The 19634-nt window shown below is 53.0% G+C and overlaps 1 protein-coding gene and 1 long non-coding RNA gene across 4 annotated transcripts in view; one reads left to right on the forward strand and one right to left on the reverse strand.

Moving 5' to 3' along the window:
- The window catches only part of SLC6A1 (solute carrier family 6 member 1), a 42067-nt gene extending 23071 nt beyond the window's left edge, over window positions 1-18996 (reverse strand). Inside the window, exon 1 of one of the 2 annotated variants that reach the window (XM_038565636.1) lies at window positions 18920-18996. The gene's annotated coding sequence lies outside the window, so the exon portion shown is untranslated. Of the gene's footprint in view, window positions 1-651; window positions 768-18919 lie in introns of those variants that run through there. The other variant, XM_038565637.1, reaches the window with a different exon arrangement.
- Window positions 9936-14998, forward strand: LOC119864633. Of its 2 annotated transcripts, XR_005374599.1 has the most exons (4): window positions 9936-10106; window positions 10416-10552; window positions 12523-12674; window positions 13959-14998. It is a non-coding gene; the product is annotated as an uncharacterized LOC119864633 (long non-coding RNA). The 2 variants fall into 2 exon arrangements; XR_005374598.1 differs by lacking the exon at window positions 12523-12674.
- Window positions 18997-19634: the final 638 nt, after the last annotated feature.

The following is a 19634-nucleotide window of genomic DNA, read 5'->3' on the forward strand; positions in this document are numbered from 1 at the left end:
ATTGTCCTTTTAGCCTCCGTGGGGAAAAATAGCTAATAAAAATTTCAAATCTCCCTGCTTTGGGCTCTCTGTATACCATCTGGAGAATGGTCCAGGTCATCACCCTAGGCCAGCCAGAAGCTGAGAGAGGTCCACTTGTGTGTTTGGTTAATAAAATAAAGAATTATTCTGTGGCTAGTCAAGTCTGGCAAGAACAAAGGTCAGAAGCATCTAATAGACAGGAGGAAAGTGATCAAGGGATCCTTGTTAGTCAAAAAGCCTGGGGCCCAGGGCTTACAGACAGCACTTCCAGAAGGGGCCTCACTCACATACCCCAGGAGTAGCTGCTTGTCCCTTTTCATTCCTGACACCAGCTTCCCTCTCTCGCGAGAAACAGCACACAGAAAGCACATCCATGTGCAAATTCACAGCAAAGGAATCTGGCTATCCTTCTAGAAGATGAAGGATCTCTGAAGTAGGAGCCACCCTCCAGCCAGTTGTTATTTCCTCTTTCCTGAAATAGGCTCCCGTTTTGTCCTCTGACACTGGGGCCGCCCAGTGTCAGAGGACAGCTGTGTTCTACAGCAGTAGGACCATGCATCTCTCCACCCGCCTGGACCATGTGACTCTGCTCTACCTGCTGGCAGGATGGGTAAAAGGAATGCCTCTCACCACTTCACGATTTGGGGCCATCTTCAGAGTCTTCTGGTTCTTCCACGTCAGGTGACCATATGCTGCAGACCAAGAACCTGCCTACATGCTCCAAGTCCTTAATGTTTTATTAACTGAATCCCGCTGAAGCAATGTTCAAAAGGGCACTGTAATGTGAAACCACAGTGACACATCCTCTGTATTCCCTCCCCTACACATTCACTCCTTCCTTCATTCAGCAAGTATTTACTTGCACATGCTGTGTGCTGAAATGAGGATGGAGCAATCATTTCAAGCACTCTGTATTCTGAACCAGAGTTCGAATCAGTGAAGTAACAGAAGCCAGCAGAAAGATTCCATTTTGTAAATATTTACCGAGGGCCTAATGTGTACATTGAGCTGGGCTGGACACATGGGTCACAAACATTAATAAGACAAGGTCTGTGACCTTGACAAGGTCATGACCTAGAAGGAGAAATATCTCCACGTGTAAGCAACCATAGTACCCTGAGATATGTGCTGTAAGACTGTATGAACAAGACACTGTGGGCCTCAAAGAGATGATTTAATTAAACCAGAAAAGGCATCCCAGGGGTGCCTGGGAGGATCAGTCAGGTAAGGCTCTAACTCTTGGTTTTGGTTCAGATCATGGTCTCAGGGCCATGGGATCGAGCCCCGCATTGGGCTCCAAACTCAGTGTGGAGCCTGCTTGGGATTCTCTCTCCCTCTGCCCCTCCCCTGCTCTCTTTCTCTCTCTCTAAAATAAATTAATTTTGAAAAAAGAAGGCATCCCAAATGAGGGGACACTTGAACTGGGTTTTGGAGGGTGAATAGGTATTCAACAAGCTCAAAAAGAGGGAAGGGCCTCCCAAGTGGAGGGAAATGCAGGAACAGAAAGAGAGAGGTTTGAAGATAGGAAGGTCAGTTTGCAAAGGACCTTGAAAGCCAGGCTAAGGAACTTAGGGACCAGTAGCAGGAATGCAACAGGGGTGATGATGTGATTAGATTAGTATTTCAGAAGAAGACTCACTCAGGGAAGCTCTGGGAAGGAGTTAAAGAAAGAGACTCGAGGCAGGAAAGTGGTGAAAATGTTCCCATGAACATGTTCCTTCCTCGATGTGCAGTTTGAGACCAAGTCCTAAAGCTATCGATAAAAATGGGGCCAAACCAAGCAGAGAGAATACCTCTGCCAATCCCTCAGTGAGGAAATGCTTTATAAGAAAAAAAAATGAAATTGGGAAGCTCTAGATCAGAAGTGGCAAAATGGGTCAAAATTGGCCCTTGGGCTTGTTTTATCTGGCCTGAACAAAAACTTTTTCAGTTTGAATTAGGAGCCAGAAATATAACTCTCTAGGATACAGTATTTCAAACAGAGGGAACAGCAAGTGCAAAGGCCCTGAGGCAGGAATAAGCTTGGCATGTTTGAGAGTCAGCATGGAGGCTGTGCTGGCTGGAGTCCAGTACAAGAGGGAACAGAACTAGTCAGAGGCGGGCAAGGGCCAGATCACACAAGGTCTCAGAGACCATGGCAAGAAGTTCACATTTTCTTCTAAACAGGATAGGAGAGAGTAGAGGGTGCAAGTAGTGGGGGAAATCTGACTTACATGTAGGAGTCTCACTGTGGCTGCCCAGCAGATGCTACAGAAGGGCAGGGGTAGAAATAGGAAGGCTCATTAAGGGGCTGAGTCCAGGTGAGGGAGGACAGTGACCTAAATGGTGGCAGCCAGGGCAGAGGTGGTGAGGAGTGGGACCAGGGATTAATTCTAGAAGTGGGGCCTGCTGGTCTTGCTAGCAGATTGGCTATCAGCAGCCCAGCCCTGCACAGATGGCAGGCTGGGGGGAGGGGACTGTGTGGCAGCCACCTTGGACAATCTCCTCTCTGTCCCTCTGCATCAGAGGGACTGGTGGCTGCGTGGGGTGGGGACTTGGGGAGAGGCCAAAAGGCCAAGGCCGGTGTCTCAGAGCTGCCATTGTCCAAGGCTAGGGCTGGATCCAGAACGAGGCTCAGAGGGAGTAGGGACACCATGAAGAGCCGGGAAGGCAACCGCGGGAGCAGCAGGCCTGGGAGTAGGGGCCCCACTCCCTCCCATGACGCTGTACATACTCCTGCTTTGTCTTGCTCCCATTCTGTAATTACAGAAATTACAGAGGCTTGCTTCATACTGCAATCACTCTACTTGCTTTTATTTCTTTTTGGAACACTGCAGTTCAAGAAAAAAATTAATATTGGGTTTGGCTTCATTCCAAAGGGAAACATAATGCAGTTTATTCTCTGCTTTAGGGAAAAATGCTAGGCTCAATAAATTGGACAGGCTTTATTGAGCATCTGTTGGGTATCTAGACCCATGCCAGCTCCTATCAAAGGAGAAGAGCCAGCATTTATTGAGCACCTATTGCGTGCCAGGCATTTCATAGGTGCTGTATCATACAGCCTTCATGCCATCTCTGTAAGCCAGAGGCTATTTCACCCATCTGACAGAAAGGGAAACTGAGGCTCACCAGCCTGTGACTATTGTAAAACAGTCTCAGATTGCTTGGTGATTCAAGGCCTTGCCATCCAAAGTGTGGTTCTCCAAGAGGCAGCATTGGCATGGCCCAGAGGTCTGTTAGAAATGCAGAATCTTGGGCCCCACTCCAGACCCATGGGATCAGAAGCTGCATTTTAACAAAGTCCCAGTGATTTGGGTGTACACAGAAGCTTTGGCAACTGTCAGCTAGGGATGACTGATTATTTCACAGAGCTTGGTTCCAATCCCTGTGTGACCGGGGTCTAGATATTTAGTGTGCCTGAGTATCAGTTTCCTCATCTGTAAATATGGACTCTTGTACTCAATAGGATGGTTGTGAAATTCTGAATCGAGATAATGCATGGAAAGAGGGTGGTGAGAGCAGAGGGCCTGGTGCACAGGAAGTGCTCAATAAACAGCAGCTTAGGTTGCTATTCAAAGAGATGAATGGCTGGGGAAGTGCTTTGTAATTGAAAAACATTGCACAAATATGAGGACCAATTAATAGCTGATAATCATGTGCAGAAGGTTAGAGGGAGGATGGAAGTGGGCAGGCGGATGCAAGTGCTGTGGGTAGCCTTTGACACCACCTGCCCTGAAGGTCAGGGACAGTTCCCTGGAGAAGGTGCTTTGATGTAGAAGGGGCAGTTGGAGAGGTCCAGGAGGCCTCAGGACTTAGGTCTCAGAGACCCGAGTCTGGGGGTGAGGAGTCAATCGGCCAGGGTGCGAGCTGCAGGCAAACGGGATGGCCACAGGTCTAGATGGTAGGTCCTTTTCTTGGACCCTCAGCCAATAGGGCATAGAGCCAGGACTTACGCAGCCTCCTTCCTGCTCCAGACTTGCTCTCTGCCACACTGGTACACCTGGTCTACACCAGCAGTCTACAGATGAAGAACAAAGCCCAGAGAGGGCTGGTGGCTGGCCCAAGGTCACACAGGACACAAGCAGTATGATCCTTGCAGACCCCCACCGCCCCAATCAATTCTCAGCTCACTACACATTCATACTCAAGAGATGAAGGAAAGCAGCTCCACATCTCAGCTCGAACTCATCTACCTCGACATACCTGAGAGGTAATTTGCAGACCCCCCTGCATTTCTCAGTAGCATCTGTTGAATGCCTTTGGCTTCACAACATCCTGCTGTGACTTTCAAGTAAGTTACTTATTTTCTCAAAGTGTTCATTTCCTCATCGGGAAATGGAGCCAACAGTAACCACTTCACACAGAGTGAGGACTGGGTTTGAATTTTCTAGGGCTGTGCTTGGCCCAGCAAGTGCTAAATGCATTGAAACTAAAATGATCACTAGATTCACTTTGCAGATGATGGTATGAGGCTCAGAGGGGCCAAATGACCTGCCCAAGGTCACACAGGATTTAACCCAGGCCCTCTCACAATATGGTGGTATCTGCTCACCCAGCAGGGGTCTCCCAGACATAGGCCGGGTGAAGCTCTCAAAGTCTTTAGATGTAGCCTTACCACCTATTCGAGCCTTCCGGCTGGGTTCTGAGGGGAAGAGATGTGACTGCACATAGATGAGTTTCCCCAGCCTCACAGCCCCATGCAGATGAGAAAACTCAGACTCAAGCCCTTCCCCTCTACTTGAAGCCTCTGAGAGCCTGGAATTCTGGTTTTCCAGGGTCCCCCCCAAAGCTGGAATGTAGGAGAAGGCGAGAGAATGCACCCACACACCCCCAACGAGCAGTGAGGGAAAAAAATCAGCTTTATAACTGCTAGAGGCTTAACAGACCCATCTAACAATGAACTAAACTCCAAGGAGTTGAGCTTCTCTTTCTTTTGTGGTTGCACACAGGAAAAAAGATTCCCAACTTTTCATGAACAAAGAAGGAAAGGAAAAGAAGAGCTCAGAGTGCAGGAAGGAAGTGAGCCCGGCACTTACTAACATGCCAGGGCCTGCTTTAAATAATTTTTGTGTATTATCACTCCCTCCCCATTTACTGATGGGTAAACTGAGGCACAGAGAGGTTAAAGTGGCTTGCCAAAGGTCTCATATCTAGGGGCGAGGGGAGCTAAGATGAGGCAGCTGGGGTCCTGTATACATGACCTTAAACACTCTGCTGTCTCTAGTGGGATACTCATGGAACCCCCAAACCCCACCTTTAGGGTAAGAGTGGCCTATTTCCAGCAAGCAATTCCCTCCAGGGCAAACCCTCACAAGGACAAGGCCTGCCACTCCTTTTAAGAAACCCTAAGGGAGGCTGCGGAGGCCTGGCTCCCTGAGAGGCTAACTTGTCCCCATGGTTTTATCGGGCAAAGCCTGCCAGTGTCCCAGGAGCCAATAAGAGGCCACTTGGGATCCAGGCTAAACAGCTCTCACCAGGCCCCACGGGCTAGAGGTTCTAATTATAGAGTCCCCGGGGGCAAGGGGAGCCAGCCCCAAGGGGTAGTGATCCCCTCTGGGAGTCCCCAGCTCTCCTCCAATTGCACATGTGGCTTCTGGGTGCAGCAGGAAGGAGGCTGGCCTTCAGGCCACGTCTGCAGGGCAAAGAGGGAGCATGGCCAGGCGCAGACTTGGGAGCCGCAGGCCCCCGGGGGAATCCACTGCACACAGTGCTAGCTGTGTGATCTCTAGCCAGCCCCTTCTGCTCTCTGTGCTGTGCTTCTCCTCCGTGTGCAAGGAGAGGTGCCAGACTGCGCCTTCTAGGGCGCCTTCCAATCTGTGTCCTGATTCTCATCTCACCCTGTGTGTCTAGCTCAATCAGTGGTTTACTAACATCTGTCCTGGCCCCTAATTGTCTGCAAAGCCCCACTGAGCACCTCCTCTTGTCAAGGCAATGTTCAGTCTAATCCAGCCCTCACAGACCGTGCATGCCCCTGGGGAGCAGGTCCCACACTAGGTGCAGGGGAATAAAGATGCCAGTCGGGGTCTCGCTCTGCTGCCACCGAGTTCTCAGATGGCTGGGCCACAGGTAACCAGCAATCCATGTGATAAATTCTTTGTCAGGCTAGAGAAGGAGGGTTGGCCCCCTTGGCAGGCAATTGGGAGAGGATGGCACTGTGTCCCTCGGGCAGAAGGGGACAGAGGTGGGGGGTTCTCTATAATCAGAGCCAGAGAAGCAGGACTGGAGTCCTTGTCTTACCCCAAGTCTAGCTGCTGGTCCACTGTGGGCAGAGAGAAGAAGGTGAAAATGCATAATGTATTTGGGACCAGTGAGGAGCCAGGCATGGCTGGCTAGAAGCTGAGGTGACTTAAGGAGCTGGGGCTGGAGAGGTGGAAAGCAGCAGTAAAGGGTTTTGAATGCAGGAAAAAGGGGGTGCAATGTGTCCTGTAATAAGAACAAGGACCACACTAGATGCTTATTAAATGCTTAATACATTTAGTGCATTTCACAGATGATCATATATACCTCTCTCCACACCCCATTGCACAGATGTGGAAACTGAGGCTCAAAGTAGTAAAGCACCTTGTCTGCGTTCCCAGATCCAGGAGGCAGTAGCATGCTTCTAATCACTCCTCCTCACCTTGGGCACTGTAGGGGGTGTGCATCTTGGGGGGTCCCAGGCAGGCCCCGGGGAAAGCAAACAAAAGGTTGATTTCTGTGGTATAAATGCTTCCCCTGCAGCCAGCTCAGGGTCCTACCATGAGGTCACAGGACTGCCAAGAGATGAGCTCTTGAGGGCTCCCTGTAAGGAGAGCCGGGACTCACCTCCTCCGCTGGCACCTGAGTGGGGCAGCTCCAGCAGGTGCCTGGGGCACAGAGTCCAGCCCTCCGTGGGTGGTGGGTGCTGAGGGGTGGGGAGGGATGGAGAGAGGGCAGGAAGGAGGAGAGTGAGGAATATCAGAGGGAGAGGTGAGTAGCAGAGCAAGCAAGCAGTGAGAGCAGGGGCACAGGAGGAAGATGGGAGGAAAAAGAAACATAAAAAGGGCAGTGGAGGGAGGGGAGATGGGGTGCTGTCCCTTTCCTGTGGGCTGCACGAGGCTCTACTCTGGGATCTCACTGGAGCCTCCGGAGAACCAGCGAAGGAGGGGGCCTGTGTTTTAGCAGGAAGAAACGTGGTTGCAGAGCCCCAGTCTTGAGCATTTGAGGAGCTGTGACCCTGGCCAGAGGCCGCAGGGCCTGCCACGCTGGCTTCCTCCCTTTGGTTTAACTGGATGCTCTGTGGGCCAGCCCATGGGTCTGTGCTCTCCTGGAGGGCTCGAGGCACCTACTGGGAGGTACCCTGCGCCAGGCACCAGCCTCGGGGCTCTCGCAGTCCTGTTCCAGGCTGCGCCTTTCCTCCTCCCTCCCTCAGTCGAGAACGTGCAATCTTGTAGGGCTGCGCTCTGGGGGCTGCCTCTGAAAAGGCCCGGGCTCAATCAGTCAGAAAGGATTAATTCTGATCAGGAAATGAGAGTGACATGATGACCACCTAGCGTTCTTTTACATCACTCTTTGCCTTTTTAGATACACTTGTGAGAAAATCAGGGTGTTGAATAATTGTTCTCTCCTGTTCAAGATGTGCTTGAAGGACTCTGAAGGGCATTAAGATAAACGCCCTTCAAAATCTCAGACTGGGGAAAAAGGAAAACGCAGTACTGCAGGCACGGGCCGAACTAAATGATAATCTGTAATAAGTCACACGCAGACACGCCACCTAAATGGAGAGCTGACTGTGTGTCACAGAAGAGCACTTCAGTGGCTGTGGCTCCTGGCATTCCTTCAGTTCATTATCAAGCACCCACATCTGGGGCTCCATTTCCAACTCCGCTGGCTTATTGGCTCCATTCTAGAGATGAACACACTGAGGACCCCAAAGGTCAACCGTCTGGACCAAGCCCGCACAAAGTCACAATAAGAAGCAGCGGGGATTTCAAACTGATGGCTTGTGGGGGCGCCGAATGGGTCCTTTATGCGTGTCTGGTTGACTGATATCAGAACCTTAAAACTTGGATGGGCAGGTATTGGGGGAAGGGAGTAGGTCTGTGTTTTCCCATTTACTGTACGTCCTGCCATGACTATTACCCTCTCCCTGACCTCTTTAGTCATTTCTTTGACCTGCCTGGCTCTCAGTGGGTCCTGAGTTTGCAATCTAGTCACTCCAGAAAGCTCTTCCTCTAAGTGGTAGAAGGACAAAGTTACTCTTTCCCGAACTTCCCTAGGAGATGGGCAAAACTCCAGGGGTGGATGGTATTGATCAAAAAAGCATATTCAGTATTGTAATTGTAATTTATATTTGGGAAACAACAAATCCTGTCTTCTCTTAACACAAGCTCAGTTGGAATTTTTTTTTTTTTTTTTAATGTAGAGGGACACTGTTTTAGCATATTTTGCAAGAATGAGGAGGGTGTGTGTTTTCAGAATTGACTAAAGGTCAGATTCCAGGGTCTTGATATCTCCCACAAGAAAAAGCTGATTTTATTTTTAAAAGCCTCAAATGAATGCTCACTTTAGCCAGTGCATCTGTTCTTGATTCATTCACTTAGCTTTCAAGAGGAATCTTTATAGTATGAATCTCCCCTTCTTTGCAAAGCGAAAAACTCACATGCAGCAAGAAAAATCTACCCATTTGGGAAAATGGGATTTTTACTGAGTGCATTTTAAGTCCAGGGCCAATGAAGAAACTCATGAATATCTTCCGCTGGGGGTGTCACAGGGTCTTCAGAAGCTGATTTGGCAGCTACGACAGGGGCAGGAGGAACAGGCTCATGGTTAAGGGCACGGGCCGAGAACAGGAAAAACCCGGGTTTTGAGCCTCAGCTCAGATGCTGTGTGACCACGGGTTCCTCTCTAAGACCGAGGTGATGATACCTACTTCCAGCTACTATGAGGGTTAAATAAGATAATATGTAAAGCGGTTAACACAGAACCTGGTTGCTACCTGGCAGGTATCATAATCAACCACTTGATTAGCGCTGGAATCGTTTGTTTTGTTTTTGACAGCTACGGGGAAAAGTCCTGGGCACGATGCCGCAGTTATCTTAACCTATAGGCAATCAATAGAAGGGAACAGGGCCAGCCACTGGGAAATGCCGATCCAATCAAACTCTCAAAGCGAATGGTTCATCAAACACGACTCCCCCGAAGTGGACATGTGTACCTTTCCCGCAATCAGCACACTCGCTCCAATCCGCGCTAACGTGCGCCTCCCCGCGCGCCCACCGAGCGAGTCTCCCCAGGTCGGGAATCCAGGGCCTTCAGGCTCACTGCCTCACGCCCTGTCATCCAGCCCCAGGATCAGCAGTGAACAAATGACCTTCCCTCTCGGGAAATCCAGAAACAGGTTGTCACCTCCCGGGGGATTTGCTCAGACAGGTTTGCGGAAACAGACAAAATGGTTGCTTGCCTCCAAGTCCTCAGGATCCCAGCTCTCACCACCGCTTTCAAAACAGCAAAGGCCTGGGTTCGGCACCCTCTTTCTGCCTCCCAAAAGGAGTGGGCTTGTCTGCCAGCTACATCACATCTTTGCCAGCATGCAAATGATGCACTTTGGGGTTTCTCAGGGTGTTAACCCCATGCTCCCCGATCCCCAAGGAGAGGAGTAAACAGTTGGGACCAGCTGTGCAGGAGGGAGAAATGAAGAGCGTGGGTGAGAGTATTTATTCTCCGAAAGGGTTTCCAGCACGGGGTCATTTAGATAGCTGGCACAGAGAAAAGGCAATTTCCCCTAGCATGGTTTGCACATGGGCTTTTAGGGACAGCGTGCTGCAGCGAGGTACATCAATCACGCTTTCCAAATGCAAAATATTTATGTATATTTTTGGTAACGGGGGCTGTTCATTTGTTCTGCTGATATTCACTAGCCCGGAATGAAGAGCTCTGTTATTCATCATTCTCATACTCATTTTAGCCAGTTTCACTCTCCCAACACCACAAATTACAAGCTGATACACGGTTGGGAGCAGATCCCTCTCCTACCCTCTCCTCTTTGGTTAATAATCACAGCTACCGTTGATGGAGCTGGACGCTCAAGAGCAGGGCTGGACGCTCCATCTACCTTACCTTATTTGGTCTTAGAACGATCCTATGAGGTAAGTCTGTTATGGTCTCTGTTTTGCAGATGAGGACACAGAGGTCCACACAGGTACAGTGACTTGTCCAGGGTCATGCAGCTAGGAAGCAGCAGGGTGGGATCTGACTTTGGCTCCAATGCTGAGATGGGTAGCTACCGTGACATACTGGTTCCTCACTCCTCCTGGGCTAGAAATGTCATCCCGGGCCCATCTGAATCCCGAGCACCCTCTTCAGCAGTCTTTATGGGGGCTGAGGTGCTCTGGGTGCAGGGCTCAGAGCCGGCTTCCTTCTGGTTCCTGATGCCACCCACCGCCCGCCCTTTCTAGGTGCCCCTCCAGGTCCTCCCCGGTGCTTCAACTTTTGACACCAGTCTGAAGTTTAAATCTCATGTCTTGCCTGTGTGACCCGGATGAAGAGTCCCTTCACCTCTCTTGGCTGTATTTCGTGCCTTCATGAAGAGAAGGTAATTATCTCTCTCTGCTGAGGTTGTGGGAAGATGGAACTAGGGAGGGCAAGGGTCCCCCATGGCTGTCCCCACCTACCCAGCCTGAGTCTCCTGGCTGGGGGAGCTCAAACTCCAGACACAGTTCCCTCTGCACTCCTGCTCACTCGCTCCAGCAGGTCCCGAATCAGCATTCAACACACATCACTCTGCCTGTACAACGCCATTATCTCCCGAGGACACAGGCTCCGTTGTCACGGCAACCAGAGTCCTTCCACCAACTCTATTTAATAATTTCTCAACAGTGGAGCTGGGCTGGCTTGGGGCAGGGGAAAGAGCACTGGGTTAGGGGTTAGAAGCTTTGTGTCCTAGAGACTATGGCCTTGGGGCTCCTCCCTTCTGGGTCTCAGTTTATTCATCTGTAACACAGGGGTGTCTGAAATGAGTGGATTGTGTGACTTTCTCTGGCCTAGACAAACCCAAGAAACAGTTATCCAGGTCCAGAAGGCAGGAGGCAGGGGACTGGAGCTACTGGGGAGTGGATGGAGGTTTGGGTGACATCCTAAATCCATAAGAAGAACCAGAAACTGCCTTCAGTGACCAAACTCCTTTGCTGAATTGTTCACCAAACGTCACTTTTCAGATGTTTATGCAACCTCCGTGACCCTCGGGGTCCAGAGCTGGGGTTGGTTAGGAGACATAGTTTTGCCTTACTCTCCCCATTTTGCAGATGTGTAAACTAAGGCTTAGAAGGCAAAAGGGTTGTCCATGGTTGCCCGACAGGTGGAAAGTCCTGCAGTCCAGGAAGGCCAGGTTGGTGTGAGAGCTGGTCTACCTGCCTGTCCTGCCTCACTCTCATCTCACAGTTGATAGTGGCCTCTGGCTCTCACTGAAGAAGACTCAGTGAAGAAGAAGATAATAAAAAGCAAAGGGAGTAATACGATGTATCGAACTATGCTGAACCCCAGAGATGCCAGAAGACACAGTATTCCTGCTCATAGGGAATGTGTAGTTTTGACTGTGAGAGGCCAGAAACGCCTGGTTTGTCTCCACAACCCACCGTGTTTGGGCCACCCACCGTGGTCCAGGTGTTTGCCCACATCTGCCCCTGAGGATAACCTGTCAGGCCCCCAGAGGCCTCTATGAAAATGTCCCAAGTGGCCACCAACATCTCTTGCTTCAAGGAGCCACCGTGGACTCCGCTCTGGGGAAGGAACCAGTGTGGACAGGCTTTGTGGCTCCTGTCTTGGACCTACAGTTGGGGAGGGGGTGGTTGTGCCTCGGCCCAGGTCCATGGCATCACTTTTAGGCATGGCCACTGCCAGCCCAGCAGCACTATTAAACTCATCCCAGGTTGGCATTTTCATTTAATACCCGCGGCATAATTAACAGTGCTGCATCTGCTCTGTCATTAGTGGCATTCACTGCCATTTGGAGAAAGGGCTTTATCTTCCCCAGTCATTAGTCTCGGGAGGCTATTATGAGGGAAATGGAGGAGGAAGCGGGGCATGCAGCCGCCCTTCCCCTGCCTGGAGAGCCGGCTCCGGGCTTGGGTGCAGCTCATCGTCCAGTCCAGTCCAAATCCCTTAGCTTTATGGACTGAGAAATCAAAGTCCAGAGAGGGGAAGGACCCTGCCCTTTATCCCCTGCAAGCTTGAAGCCTGCCCGGACCCCAAGACAAGCCTCAGGGTCCCGCAGATCTAGATCTGAGTGGCAATTCTGTGGCATGTCAGTGGGGCGATCCTGGGTAACCATGAGAACGCCCCGGGGCTCAGTTTCCTTATGGAGGATCCTAGAACACTGCTTGTCAAATACTCAGCTCAGTGCCTGGATCACAGTCAGACCTCAAAGTCAAGGCTTGCAGCTATCCGATCATCTGCTACCAACCTGTTAAAAATGCATGCATTTAAATGTCATCTTCACATAATACTCTTCAGTAGGACAACTTCCCTGTTCCCAAGCCTACTTTCTTTCCTGTTTTTAAATCACAGGCAAGTCCTTGATCTCAAGCTCTGAAAACATCGGACATGGGAGCAAAGGGGCAAAGGGACTTAGGCAGCAGGGAAGCTGGACCTCATAATCAAGGGCACGGGAACCTTTGGCCTTGGTGGCTTTTATTTTGTAAAGTTTACTCTCTGCCTCGGTGAGTCAAGCCCCTGCCTCCTCCACTGTGACTCCACTCAGGTGCTTTCCAAAAGCAATGGGTAGCATGAAAAGGCACATGGAGAGGGGGCATCAGCAAGGTTTGGGTTCAAACTCTGTTGTGCAAGCCAGGGTGAGTGACTCCGTCTACCTCAGCCTCCAGGTCCTCCTCTGGCCCACGGGGACAGTAACAGCTATCCCCCTATGCCCGTGAGAAGGGGCATAGAGTTGACTAAAGATCAGATTCCTTTAGTCAACCGGCCTCAGGCGGTTCTTCTCACCGGCCTCAGGCGGTCCAGGACCCGTGCCCAGGGGGGCACTCCATACTCGGTGGCTGAGAGGAAGAGTTAAACTCTCAGGCGCCCCTGCCCCCCAACACCCCAGAAGGAAGCTCCCAGAACTTTGATTTTTCATAATCTTCAGCAAGGACAGAGGGGGAAGTGCAGTAATGGCCTGAATGAGTGACTCCGTCCCCTTTCCTATCCTCTTGACTGGAAAGGACTCAGAACCACTCAGCCTGCACCTCCAGCAGGTCCCAAACAACCCAAGGCTCACCTATGGATGCTTCCTCATGCCCTTCCTGGTTGCCGAGGCCCTGAGATCCTTCTAGACAACCTCACAGGGCCCCTGGTGTATCTGTTTTCACCCAAATCTACCTAGATAAGCATGCTTGTGTTCACGCACTGAGAATAATCATCCCTTCCTTTCCTCCCAAATCTGGCTACCGCTGGGGGCCCCCCTGGCCAAATGAGCACATATCAGATTCCACAAACTCTGGGAATAATTGTGGAGATGTTAACCTCTGGCCCAAGCTCAGAACTAGAGGGAAGGCGAAAACGATGCCGGGGCTCTTCCCCACCCGCCCCTGAACTGCAGGGCTGTGCCTTCCCGTCCTATCCTGAGATCAGTCCCTATGTGCTCGGGGTTCAGTCTGCATGGATTAAGCTCGTCGGGCTCCTTCTCAAGGGGCAACTTGCTAGATTCAGACTTGGGTTTAGTAGAGGTGAATCCCGTCACCTGGGGATAACTGTGTTCAGGGCTTGTTGAGTCTCTGTTTCCCCATCCAAAGGATGGAGATAATCATGGCAATAATAATAACAATAATATTTTCACTTGGCTCTCCCAGGGCTGTTGCAAACTTGGACTATAAAATTCTACATAAGTGTTAGGCGTGCATGTACTCACATGTATACAGAGACCTCATTTGAGTCAAGGTCATTCTGACTTGGGCTTTTTGAGAAAACTAGCTTTTTTAAAAAAAAAAATGTCTTTTTTTGTTTGACAGACGATTCTTCTCCAGGATATCAAGGACCGCATTTTCTTCCCCTGGAATATTTGATACGGGATCAAAAGACAGAACAGCTTCAAGAACATTTTTCTGCAACCTGCAAAGGACTCTTGTGATGACCAGAAGTTTTAGCAGCACCAAGTTCCAGCAAACTGCTATACTGATACCAAATGTCACTCAACTCCCGTGGCTGCTGCCTTCTCCCTGGACAGAACCTCCTTACCAAACAATAAGGCCATGAAAACAACCTGCTGTCAATGTCTTTCGGGGCATCTTTGACCTTGAATGTCCCTCTGGCCAGGGCTCAGTTGTGTCAGGAGCTGGCATGCAACACTGATCTTGCAGACACCATGCACAGACAGGTGGGCAGAGCTGCAGGTCACCGTCCAAGACAGCCACCAACTCCTGCTTCCTGCAGCCTGGTCTGTATGCCAGGATTCCACTCGGCCCCGGAAGCTGGGGGCCCCGTTGGCAGCCAGCCAGCCCCTGGCACCTTAATGTGGCCTGTTCCACCTGGCTGCATGCCCCCTGCTTTCAAAGAGCCCCAGCCAATCACTCTGCAAGACCTGGCCTCCTTGTAATTTCCAATTTGTGACAAATGTAAAAATAGAAGGCCATTCGATGCAGGCGGCTCGCATCAAATTGGATGCCACTTTCGTGTCATGTCAGATCACAGTAAACAGAGCTGATGACTTCGTCGGCCACTCTCAATGACTTCTGGAGCAGTGAGAGGGTGGTGACAAATTGTGGGACACCTAAGAGTTGGGGAAAGGTGGCTGGGTGCACAATATTAAAACCAGCTTCAAGTGAATTTGAAGTCTAGCTCACAAATATGCTGTGAGAGGCAGGGCACCCGAGTGCAGATCCCAGTTCTACACCTTAGCAGCGGAGGGACCTTGGGCACAACTCATCTCTCCATGCCCTGGCTTCCCCCAAAGAACACCACCACCCTCCCAGAGCTGTGGCCAAGCTCAACTGTTGGAAAACAAAGGGGGAGTGCTTTCTAACTGTGCAGCTCCATAAATGGGGCGTGTGGTCCTTGCCAAGTGAGCAGCACTGGGGCGGGGGGTGGGGGGGGGGAGCGCTCTTCCGGGGCAGGGATGTCAGCACATGGCAGTTGAGCTGGGCCTCCAGGGGCCAGTTATGGGCCTAGCAATCCTGCAGCAAGCACCTTCACCTCTCTTCCTCTGTTTCCTTAAAACAGGGACAGGGACACAGGGACAACCCTATGTACCCCACGGGGTTTTGTGAAAATTAAATGCAAAGATGTAAGTAAAGCACACAGCACATTCCCTGGCTGATCGTCAACTTGCAATAACTGTTAGCAATGATTGTTATTGACGATATTATCATTGGAACAATGTTTAGTGGTTTTTTTTTTTCTTTCTTTCTTTCTTTTTTTTTTTTCTCCGTTTGTGACTGAATCCAAGTCTGTGCTGAAATATCACAGCTTGTGTTCACACCTACCATCTATGCCAGGCAGGCCTTATCCCTACTATTAGCTGGCTTCCCACTGACTCTCATGCCAACCTGCCCCTGGCTCTGAGGTCTGCAGGTGAGCTCTGAGCAAAGATGCTGGATGTTCACAAGGCTCACAGAGGCCACATTTCCTGGGAAGGCCTATGCTGGGGTCCACATCTGGCCTCCCAGCCATTTCCCCCTCTTAGATACCACACTCTTTCCCTCCACCTCTCAGCAACCTTCAGGGAGTGGAGCAAAAAGCTAACAGTGAGGAGCACCAGTGCTGGGCCCACTGAGGAGCCGGTGCAGAGGAATGCCACGGAGCAGTGGACGTCTGCCGATCTCCTCACTGAGAGGGGCCCTGCTGCTCTTTGCAATTGGAGTCAATTCAAGGTTGTTTTCATCACGGCAGGGGCTGTGCTCTGTCCACCATTCTCTGGGCACAGAGAAGCTCCGGTGAGTCTGCATGGGGGACTGAAGGGGCTGCTCTGACAGGGGCAAAAACAGGCCTGCTGACACATCTCCGTGTCCTTCCGGGGAATAAGGCGATTAAAGGGCTCTAACTGGGTTTGGCACTGCAGCTGTAGCTGAAGGACAGGGATGCTGGGGTGGTGTGGTTTTGGTGATCCAAGGGAAGGAAGGTGGGCACACCTGGGACCAGGTGACAGGGAGGGGCTCCAGCATCCCATCTGCTCCCAAGGACAAAGGGGACGGGGCTTGAGGATGGACTTTGGATGCAGGGGGCTAGGGGCGGTGGGCAAAGCTTAATGGTTGGCACTTGGTCTGTGATGCATATCTGTGCTAAGAGAAGAAGGAAAAAGACATCTCCGAATTCCAAGTGGCTTGGGACATTTCTATCTCAGCTGCTGAGCTCACAGCCAAGCCTACAAACAGTATCTTTACATGATGGCGAGAAGCCACCTGACATTGGTGCTTTATTCAAGCTCTTAACTTATGCTGGGAAGGTAGAGAAACAGCCACTGCTCAGACAGCAGACCTAGAGGCCTCATTGCCAGCCATTAAATCCTCACGATCACCCTTCCACTTCACTCTATGGAGGTGAAAACTGAGGCCCAGAGACCCAGGAGAGGGGCAGAGTGTTGGCCAGGAAATCAGAAGATTGGGGTTCAAATCCCTGCCCTGCCTCTTCCCAGCTGGATGACCTTGGGCAAGTCACTTCCCTTCTCGGTACTGCAGTTCCCTCACCTCTGAAGCGGGGATTAGAAGAGTAGCGGCTGCAGGAGGTTATTATCGGAATTATGCTGGCCACACTGGAAGCTTGCAGTACTCCATTCCTCCCTTCCTTCCAGTGGGGATGAGAACTTACCCAAGGTCACTGGGCCAGAAAATGGCAGCACCCCAGCTCAAAGCCAACTGAGCCAGGGCTGGTTCTAGTCTCAGAGTCCACCTTTTCGAGCCTCCCTGGCTCAATGACATAGAAAGGTATTGCAGGTCGGTCCATGCCAGCACTGTCGTCACCTTCCATCGGTGCAGGCTTTATTCTAAGACACTTCCTAAGTGCCTGCTATGTGCTGGGCCACGCATAAACAGATGACATTTGGGGTTCCTGATTGCCGGGCATGTGAAATCCGGAGACACAGAGCTATTGTGCTTCTTTCTGCCTTGATGGACTTGCTCTTTCCTCTCTTTACCCTCTGAGTTGTTTCCTTCTGGGCCTCTAGATGCCCCTCTCAGCTCCATCCTGAGCTGCTGGGGACCCACTTCTCACCAGACCTTCCAGCCTGGGAATAAAGGGCTGCACACAAGACGGATGGTCCCGGTTTCCTCTCCCACAGCAGCTGCCTCTCTCCTGTGTGGTTCTTAGGAATCGCCCCACTCTCCAGATTCTCTGCCAGACAAGCCCGGCTGTGTGCCCCTGCCTGGGACTCACTGTTTGTCCTCCAAGCCCTGGCCACCGAGCCAGCGCTTGGCTGGAGAGAGAGAGCTCTTTCTTTGTTTGCTGCTTGCCTGACAATTTATTTCTGAGACTCAAGAGAGGCTCAGCCATTTTGCCCTGGATGCTCTGAGGAAAGGTCTCTCCCACTCCTCCTGGGACTTGCACCTCTAAGGGCAACGTCCCCTCTTCCTCCTCTGCCTGAGGGAGGGCCTGGGACTACTCAGACCCAGACCAGAGCAGAGGCGGGGTCAACCCTTCCCAGAGAGAATGCTCCAAAGGGAGAGAGTGAGAGAGAGACACAGAGGGTACAAGTTGCCTGTAGTTCCCACTGATCTCCTTTGTTCTGGAATTTGGGAGTCGGGGCAGCCTTCTCAGACTCCCTTGTGAATACGTTTCCCCAAAGTTCCCAAAGAGAAAGAAGAACCTAAGCAATACCCAGCACCCACCATCCCATCTAGCCAAACACCTCCTCTCTCTCCAGACACCCACTTAGTGTGTCACAGAAAAATGAAGGTCGACCCCAAAGTCCACTCACATAGCCCGACAGCCTGAGATTTTGGGGTTGTCACCAAAGCTCAGGAGCCATTTTACTCAGTGCTTTCCCCTCCACCCCAGTTCTTCATGGGGATGAGGCTGGGGTTTCTAGGAGAGGGAGGGAGTGCTCCAGCCCCATATCGGGAAGAAACAGGGCTTTATCATTTGGCTTTTTAAAATCCAATTTTCTCCTTGGGGTCCATGTCTATCTTGGGAAGAGATCAGCTAAGAGCCTCAGTAAGGGGTTGCCCAGTCTAAGTTCCTTGTCTGAGGACCAAGCCAAGCTAGAAGAGGGCATCTGTGGGTGCCACCCGTAGGGATGGTGGGCACAAAGGGGACGGACATGGAGACCCCACGGTCACTGCCCCGGGGTAGGTAACCACGGCAGGCACTTTCCCTTTTCCCATCCCCGGAGAGCACATGCGGGACACAAGAAGGTGAAAACAGTTTCCTCAGCAACAAGGGGACGGTGTCCCCAAACCCTCCGGGGGCCTGCCCTCACCCCACATTCCTCGGGTACGGAGCGCAGAGTGCGGCGGAGCTAGCGTGCGCGCAGCCCCGGCGGTGGCAAACGCTCCTTGGCCAACATCTCTGGAGAGCCTGCGCTGCCCCCGGAGGCAAGGAGGTGACCCGTCCCCGAGTCGCTCGCGCCAGGGCCCTTGGAGAAGGAACAGAAGGAACGAGGCGCGCGGCTCGACCTCGGCGCATCGGACCCCGGGACGGAGCAGTGGCCACGGCCCCCGGACGCTCCTCTTCGTATCCTGCGCTGCCCGGGGCCCCGCCACCCCGGAAACGGACGCGGCGCTTCGACGGCTCCAGCTAGGAGGCTCCAGCGCCAGCGAGGGGGCCCACGCGTGCCCGCGACGGGGAAGGGGCAGGGGGCCCTCGCGACCCTCGCGCGCCCCCGGGGACCGGCCGGGCTCACGTCGGCGGTCGGGTCGGAGGGCGGCCCGGGCTCCTCCGTGCGGCCCCGACCCCGGGGGCCGCCCCCACCCCGCGCGGCCGCACCTGCCCGGGCGGTCCGGGGCTCCGCGGCCCGCGCCCCGACGCCGGCGCCCGATCCTACCTGCGGCCCGGGCTGCGCTGCCCGCAGCGGGCGCTGCGCGGGCAGCTCGGCCGCTCCGGTGCGCTCCGGGCGCGGGGCCGCTCGGGCTCGGGCCGCGCTGCGCTCCCGGCTCGTCGGCTCCTCCGCTGCTCCGCGCAGCGCGGCTCGGTCTTCCGAGGGCGGGCGGAGGGACGCGGGGAAGGGGCGGGCGGGGGAGCGAGGCGCGCAGGGCGGGAGCGCGCGGCCGGGGGCGGGGCGCTGCTCCGGGAGCCCGCCCCGCCCGGGAGGGCCGCCGCCCGCCGCCCGCCCATCGCCCCCGCCGCCCCCCGCCGCCCCGCCCCGGCCGCGGGGTCTCCGCATCCCGCCTTCCCGCCCTCCCCGCGCGCCCTCCCCGCGCGCCCTCCGGCTCTCCCTCCGCCCGCCCACCCGCTGCTCCCTTCTCTCCCTCCTCCCAGCCCCTCCTCCCCCGTCTCTCGGGTGGCCTCTCGGGCCTTGGCCTCGGGTCCTCAGCCTGCCGCTCGTGGGCTCGGTTTCGTTCCTTTGCAACACGGACTCCCCTCTTGGCTTTCTCTTTCCAGCCTGACTGTCCGCTTCTGCGGTTGGTCTGTCCTTTCAGCTTCTCTGCCTCCCTCTGGCCCCCTCTTCTCTCTGTAGGTTACAGGGCCCCCCGAGTGGGGGTGGGGGGGGCGGTGGGCCCCTGCCTCCCGCTGCCTGTTAGGAGGGGAACACAACTTCC

This window comes from Canis lupus, chromosome 20 (assembly GCF_011100685.1).
Source record: "Canis lupus familiaris isolate Mischka breed German Shepherd chromosome 20, alternate assembly UU_Cfam_GSD_1.0, whole genome shotgun sequence".
NCBI lineage: Eukaryota > Metazoa > Chordata > Mammalia > Carnivora > Canidae > Canis > Canis lupus.